This window comes from Neofelis nebulosa, chromosome 7, assembly GCF_028018385.1.
Source record: "Neofelis nebulosa isolate mNeoNeb1 chromosome 7, mNeoNeb1.pri, whole genome shotgun sequence".
NCBI lineage: Eukaryota > Metazoa > Chordata > Mammalia > Carnivora > Felidae > Neofelis > Neofelis nebulosa.
The window spans coordinates 79,772,793-79,781,676 of NC_080788.1; positions in this window are offsets into that span (position 1 = coordinate 79,772,793).

Sequence of the window (8,884 nt, forward strand, 5' to 3'; positions counted from 1 at the left end):
AAAATATTATTAGTGGATGGATACCTTTCGGTTTATTAGATAAAGCCTCTAAGTGAAGTAATAATACCTAGTAGGTACAGGCACTGTGTGTAACTCAGGACATACATTGCTTCTAATCTTTCCAAACAATACTAAAAATATTAGCTTTGTTTAGACAATTGAGAAAATGAGGATCAGAAAAAACCATCACACAACCAATAAATGGGAAGGCAGGATTTCTGTCCTGCTGACTTAATCACCAAAGTCCATACATTTCCGCTAAGGTTTTAGTTAGAGAGTAATAACTCTGGACGATTTCCTATTTATTGTGTGCACATGCGTGTGTTTGTGTTTGTGTGTATACATATATATATGAGCGAGAGAGAGAGAAAAGACCTTAAAATATCTGAATTTTAAGTCCCTGTTTATATCTCCTCTGTCTCAGGTATAAAACACAAAGTGGTAATCAAAAGATGTTGCCTGGACCTATCTATCTGGATTATTCAGCTCAGCCTTTCATGACGTTTTGTTGCCTCATAGACACCTACTCAAAATGTCCTCCAACAAAGCCTCCTTTAAGTAAGTCAGTCAAGGTACTAGTAAATTTCATTCGTTGCTGATTTTAGCCTCAATCTTACTTGGTGGATGTTGCTCTTTGATGCTTTGAAAACCTTTACCATTTAAAAATCCTCTGTATCATTACTATGATTCAAACTACTGTGTCAATATTGTTACTACTGTTTTCTTTAAGTTTATTTTTGGGAGAGACAGAGACAGAGTGTGAGCAGGGAGAGGGGCAGAGAGAGAGAGGGACAGAATCTAAAGTAGGCTCCAAGCCCAAAACAGGCTCGAACTCACCAGCTTTGAGATCCTGACCTGACCTGAAGTCAGACGCTTAACTGACTGAGCTACCCAGGTGTCTCTGTTACCATTATTTTTAAAATCAAAAGAAGGCTGAGCTACCCAAACAGAGTGGCTCAGCTGTAAGCCATTACCCCTCCATTTGTTGTTTTCTCTTCAGAGACCTCATAGCATTTCCAAAATTATCTTCCACTCTAGTCCTACACACACTTCTTAACTACATGGCTTCCCTTTGGGAAAGGTTAACTGAATAGTCAATTCCCCGAGCTCTTTTTTATATTAAAATTTGAAAAATTGAAAAATTTTATTTACAGGACCCAGGGCAATGACGGAGGTAATAGAGGCCCCAAAACTGTTTGCTGGATAAATGGGATAATTTAATGCAAGTAAAGCATTTGTTTGCTAGGAATCGAGGTTTCGTTTTCTTTGTAAAACTTTTCTGCAAAAACACTAAGCTCAATCTCCCCATAGTGAGGACAGCTTTTAGAAAAGGTGAGCTTTCTCATATCCGAAGACAGTATCTGTTTCTTCAAGGCCCACATTACATGGCGGTCAGAAGTGGGATCTGAAGGAGATGAACCCCTAAGGAATTAAGGATCCTGGCACAGGAGGCTCCCTCTGGAGCCCTTTGTCTCTCCACTTCGGTCAGTTATCTTTTGCCCTTTGGTTCAGGAAGCTTCCTATCAGAATCGGTCTCCCTCCTTTTGGTTGAGCTCTCCAACTTTAGTAGCAATTTCAAGGCTTCATCCTCTCTGTTTAAAGTCTTTGTCCCTCTGCTAAACACTCACTTTTGTTTTTATTTTTCAACATCTGGCTCAGAATAATGGGACCTCAATCTGCTAGATTCTTCCAAGAGGGTCCTCCTTCCTAGGACCTTGACAGATTTTATGTTTAAAAACAAAGATTACCCTGGGGTGCCTGGGCAGCTCAGATCATGATCTCAAGGCTAATGGGTTCAAGCCCTCTGTGGGGCTCTGCACTGATAGAGAAGAGCCTGCATGGGATTTTCTCTCGGTCTCCATTTCTGTCTCTACCCTGCCCCCCACGCTCTCAGTCTCTCAAATAAACTTAAAAAAAAGTTCCCCCCTCATACACATTTTTAACTAATTGAACTGACTTAACCAAAAATATATTGTAATTCCAGTGGCCTTTATGAGGAAATTTCAATCTTCCCAAACTTGCTTTTCTTAGAACCAGGTAAGACAAGATCGCTAAAATAAAACAAGCACATGCCTGATAGAAACCTATTTTAATTGGTATCTTGAGGCTTCCAAACATATTCAGGTCACTAAAGTCACTTCTTTACAAAATACTGTTTCTAAATTAACAGAGTCAAACAATTGGAAAAAGAAAAGAGATAGGAAAGCATCAGAACTCTAGCCCTTTCACCTCCATCACTAACATCTTTTTCCCCTACTACATCTTCCGTTTAGTCAAAGATTTTCCCGAGGTAACAGAGGATTCTGACAGATTTACTGAAGAATTTAAGAGAGTCATGCACACTCACCCACCAGAGTTCTCAGATTTATACCGGCTAGTTCACCTGCTTGCTGGAAGGGGCGGAGTCCAAACCCACATCCAACAAGGGAAAAAGCAACCAATACCATGCCTTGTTATGTGATCAGGTTCAGCAATCACTAAATGACTTCACATGGCAATCTAATCCCTGGGGCTTTCCCAAAACCTTTTGACAGGAATAAGATTCAGGCTCATACTCAGAAGCCCAGTGAGCCCATGCATGATTATTATAGCCAGTGCCAAATTCTTTTTAAGAAAAATTGTGGCCTTCCTATGGGTGTTGAATCCACTTGGATAGCTTTCAACTCTACGTTAACAGGCTAAACTGACCTCTCTCCCTTCTAGTTAAAAAGACCAGGATGGAATGGAAAACTGTGTCCACACTAGATTTAGTTAATTTAGAAAATCAGCTTGCCTGCCCTCTAGATGATTCAACTAAAAGGAAAAACACTATAATCCTTAATTTTCAATTCCAACAAAAAAGAAGGCTCCTAAACAAATCAAACACTCCTGGTCTTTGTTAATACTGTAAAGAGCCAGGACACTGGCCTACTTGGAGGACTCTGAGGAACTACAGGGACTTTTCTCAATCTTTCTTCTCAACCGGTTTAGAAAGCCAACTCTCCAAATTGAGAATGAATCTTATCAACACTGGAGATATATATAGTCTTGGTGCTCAATCACACTATTAAACAGTGCCTCAGAACTAACTAAGCACCTCAGAACTAACAGCGCCTGAAAACTAACCAACATGGTTCTTACTTCCTCCACCCCTGTTCATTTATTGGGCTGAAATTTCTTTTTTTTTTTTTTAACGTTTTTATTTATTTTTGAGACAGAGAGAGACAGAGCATGAATGGGGGAGGGGCAGTGGGCTGAAATTTCTTAGAGGAATATCATGGCAGACTTTATTTCTTCTGAAAGGGGAAATAATTCTCGAATTTGAGAGTGACGCCAAAATAGTCAAGCAGGTGAAGCAAATGAGCCTTCAACATGTTTTACTTGTTCCATCTCTGACAACACTAAAGCTAATTTTAAGGATGCTATTTGTGCCTGTTGGGTCAGCTGTAAGGCCTAAAGCCCCTACAAGATGGTTATAAGGCTCGGGGCCTCATTATCCTGCACTAGTACCTCTGGTCACCTCACTGTTCCAAATTTCTATACTTCCTTAGCCTCCATCTCCACTGAAACAAATTTTTCATTGTGATTTATTCATGTACCACCTTGTCTAGCATCCGTGTGGATGAGACCAGCAAATATCTCTGCCTTTACTTGAGAAGGAAAAAAATCCTTCCTATTTCTTATCAACTTTAAAAGCTATTTGGATGTGTAGGCCTCTTTACAGAAAGATAGCATGCACCTGTTAAACTTTTAACTTTAAGAGACAACAGAGTCCCCAAGCAGAAATTGCAGTTTGCTAAAACTCACGATCCATATTGGGACACCTAATCTCAGAAAAAGGGCTACATTTAGATCATGGCATCCCGAACGTCCCAAAACTCAAACTAAGAAAAAAAAAAAAAGACATGACCCTATTATTTTGGAAGATCAAGATGCTTTAGCCTTTAAAGCCCTAAAAGAAAGCTTGATAAATCCCCCTACTCTTGGATCAGCTTCCCTTTTCCCTTTTTGTATTTCAAAAGGCAGGAAACAGCCTTGGTGTACTCATGCAAAAACAAGGGGTCAGCCATCAATCCACAGCCAACAGCTAGACCTCATGGCACCAGGATATCCCCCTTCAGAGCCATTCCCATCAATGCCCTTTTAATTAAGATCACTAAAAAGACATTTATGGAATCCCCTATAACCATCTTTGTTTTTGTTGTTGTTTTAGTTGAACATCTTATTCTGGAATATACTTGCAAAGATATGTGAACACATGCACGCGCAATTCGATAATGATAATAAAATAAATATCCACATATCCACCACCAGGTTAAGAAATGGCACTTGCCTAGTGCCTTAAGAGTACCCTGAGTTGTACCCCTCTGATAATGTTTTTGAAATTGAAGTATAGTTGACACACAGTACTACATTAGTTTCAGGTGTACACAGTGATTCAACAGATTTATACTTTATGCTATGCTTACCACAATGCTTACCACAATGCTACCACAATGTCACCATATAATACTATTACAATATCATTGACTATATTTCTTATGCTGTGCCACTTATTCCCATGACTTACTTACTGCCTAACTGGAAAACTGTACCTCATGCAGTAGAAGCTCTTCTGAATTCTCATTATTCTCAACACCTTTTCGCAACTGTTTGTCATACAACTTTCTCTCTGTAATAATCTTAAAAAAATTTTTAAATGTTTACTTATTTTTGAGATAGAGAGAGACAGAGTGTGAGCTGGTAAGGGGCAGAGAGAGAGGGAGACACACAATCTGAAGCCGACTGCAGCCTCTGAGCTGTCAGCACAGAACCCGACACAGGGCTCAAACCCACAAATGGGAAGATCATGACCTGAGCCAAAGTCAGATGCTTAACCAACTGAGCCACCCAGGCACCCCATCTCTCTGTAATAATCTTAACCCTGCCACCCTTCTTCCCTCCTCTATGGACAACCCTTCTGATGACTGTTTGACTCAGACAGATTACCTCTTGATAATGTTTTTCTTGATTTACCAATGGCTCTTATTTAAAAGGTGAAAATGGTAAATATTATGCTGCCATAATGGTAAATAGTATTCCATTGCAACTCTATGAAGTTTTTGAGGCAGCGCCTTTGTCCTCAGCTACCTCAGCCCAAGTGGCTAAGTCATACACCCATGGTTGGGCCTCCATTTAGCCAAAGGCAAAACTGCAAATATCTATACTGATGGTATGACATTGGAGTAGGTCATGCTTTTGGAATGCTAGGGAAACATTGAGGCTTCCTCACTTCCAGTGTGGACAAAATTAAAAATACCCTTTATGTCTAGGAATTGTTAGGTGTCATAAATTTACCAGCTGCCTTCATCATTATTGAGGCTGCTGGGCACTCCAAACTTGATTCCCTGGAGGCTAAAGGAAACCACCTTATTGATATCTCCACAAAGAACACTGCTCTCAAAGGAACCAATGACTTCTGTCATAGTCCAAAGGGATGCTCCCCCAAGTGATAATCTATGAAAATTGACTAGAGATGTCCAATAATTGGCCCCAGAAAAGGAAAAACAATATTGGAAACTTAATAACTGTTGATTCAATTTAAACAAGAAAATTCTGGATTGGGCCAAATAATAATCCAGTCTTGCCAGAGATTCTAAAGTTCCCATTACTGACTACTATACACTGGCCTACTAATACAATGATAACCTTTATGAATCAGTATTTGTGGGGAAGTATTAGCAAGGCACAGAGTGCCTACTTTGATTTCCCTACCTGCCTGAAGTAGAATTTAGGAAAACCTGTCTGCACTGCTCCTAGACACTTTAAATTGCCCAATGGACCATTCAAGTTTTGGTAAATGAACTTTGTATAGTCTTCCCATGGGAATAAAAATGTCTTGTTAATGGCTTGTATCTTTTAAAATTTCATCCCTGGGGACCTCACCCCCTCAAACTTCACAGTGACCGGAGAATTCATTTCACTAGTCAGTGCTTTAATAGATCAGTGCTATTTGGCCAATTTCATAACAATTTCACTGCACCTACCACTCTCAACCCTCTGGGCTAGTTTAAAACACTAATGATATTATTCAAGGTTTGTAGAGATGCTCCAAATACCCTGGCCAAAGGCACTGCCATTTCCTTCTAGTGTACCCTTTTTGGAACCCATAAACTCCCACCCTTTGAGATAATCACAAGATGCCCAATGCACATGGCCCCTGATCTTTTGATCCACAGCTGGCAAAATGGGATATACTTCAGTATTGCAAAGGCTTCCTTGAGAATAACCATACTTTAGTAGAACAGTCTTTCCTCCACGTGCTTCCAGAAGACAAAGATCTTAAACATTATACCTAGAGTCTAGAGAGTTTGTCTACTGAAAAAGATACCTCTAGAAAGACTCTCTTCAACTTCATTAAAAAGGAATCAAGCCTTGTGCCATCAAACTCCAAGGAATAGATTCTTGGATTCATGTGTCACATCTGAAAAGAGCATCAAAGCCTGACTGAGTCTACATACCAACTGGTAACCTGAAAATAAAGATTTCCATGAACTGAAGCAACAACAGCTGAAGGAGATAGCTTTCCAAAGATGACCAGATCAGGCTTACATACCTTTTTCTCACTGTTGCTTTCTATCTTAATGCCCACTTCTCTTTCTTGGACCAATCTGTTGCAATAGGGGGACAAATTTTTGATGTTTAAATAAGTTACAATAAAATCTGATCTGTCCATAATGTTGTAGATACCTTGATCTTCAATCCATTCCTCTGCACTCAAGAGAAACATAAGCAAGCTAAATCTTCTTTTCAAGTCTTTTAGGAAAGATCCCTTTAGTCTGAGATGGCTCCTTGCAGAATGCATACTCCTCATCGTATTCTGTAGAATCATTTTAGGTTTTATATCTGTTGCCTGTCAAATTCTGTAGAAACAATGTGCCAATAGGGTGACATTAGCTCAGTGTTTTGAGATGACCTCCATCCAATGCTTAAGATATAGATATCAGATAGGAAATGCCTGAGAGTTCTCCTTCCTACCCTTTCTCATTACTCAATCACGGCCTCATCAGTTTCCAACCTGTGTACTTTTCTTCCAGTGTGGAACATGACAACCAGGAAGGGTCCTTCCTGGCAACAAGGGTTCAAACCACTTTAGTAAACAAAACCACTGAATACAAAAACCAAACCAAACCAGACAAAACAAAGGAACAAAAAACAAACAAACAAAACAAACAAAAAAAACCAAAACAAAACTGACTCTTGATCAGTGACATTTTCAAAGAAAGATCTTGATCAAAAAAGGAGAAGTGTGAAAATAAATAAAGGAAGCCTCATTTAAAATGGATTCAGGAGGGCGCCTGGGTGGCGCAGTCGGTTAAGCGGCCGACTTCAGCCAGGTCACGATCTCGCCTCTGTGAGTTCGAGCCCCGCATCGGGCTCTGTGCTGACAGCTCGGAGCCTGGAGCCTGTTTCCAATTCTGTGTCTCCCTCTCTCTCTGCCCCTCCCCCGTTCATGCTCTGTGTCTCTCTGTCCCAAAAATAAATAAAAAACATTGAAAAAAAAAAAAAAATTAAAAAAAAAAATGGATTCAGGAACCTTGGCCACAGCAACTTCTTACTCAACATGTCTCCAGAGACAAGAGAAACAAAAGCAAAAATGAACTACTGGGACCTCATCAAAATAAGAAGCTTCTGCACAGTGAAGGAAACAATCAGCAAAACTAAACAGCAACTGACAGAATGTGAGAAGATAAACGGCATATCAGATAAAGGTTTAGTATCCAAAATCTGTAAAGAACTTATCAAACTTAACACCCAAAAAACAAAGAATCCAGTGAAGAAATGGGCAAAAGACAGGAATAGATACTTCTCCAAGGAAGACATCCAGATGGCTAACCGACACATGAAAAAATGCTCCACATCACTCATCATCAGGGAAATACAAATCAAAACCACAATAAGATGCCACTTTACACCTGTCAGAATGGCTAACGTTAACAACTCAGGCAGCAACAGATGTTGGTGAGGATGCAGAGAAAGAGGATCTCTTTTGCACTGCTGGTGGGAATGCACACTGGTGCAGCCACTCTGGAAAACAGTATGGGGGTTCCTCAGAAAATTAAAAATAGAACTACCCTATGACCCAGCAATTGCACTACTAGGTATTTATCCAAGGGATACAGGTATGCTGTTTTGAAGGGGCACATGCACCCTAATGTTTATAGCAGCACTATCAACAATAGCCAAAATATGGAAAGAGCCCAAATGTCCAATGACTGATGAAAGGATAAGTAAGATGTGGTATATATATATATATATATATATATATATATATATATATGTAATATATGTATACACACACACACACACACACACACACAATGGAGTATTACTCGGCAATCAAAAAGAATGAAATCTTGCCATTTGCAACAATGTGGATGGAACTAGAGGGTATTATGCTAAGTGAAATTAGTCAGAAGGACAAAAATCATATGACTTCACTCATATGAGGACTTTAAGAGACAAAACAGATGAACATTAGGGAAGAGAAGCAAAAATAATATAAAAACAGGGAGGGGGGACAAAACATAAGAGACTCTTAAATATGGAGAACAAAATATGGAGAAGGTTACCGGAGGGGTTGTGGGAGGGGGGATGGGCTAAATGGGTAAAGAACATTAAGAAGTCTACTCCTGAAATCATTGTTGCACTATATGCTAACTTGGGTATAAATTAAAAAAATAAATTAAATTTTAAAAAATGTCCCATTAAAAACTAAATTAAAAAAAATGGAGTCAGGAAGCCCTGAAGGGAGAGCTCTCACACACTACCACTCACTGTTAAGAAGCACACCTTTCGTTCCCCAACAGGAAGAAGATTATTTTACATACTCCAGCAGGAGGAAGGAAGAATTTCTCTTTGCCCA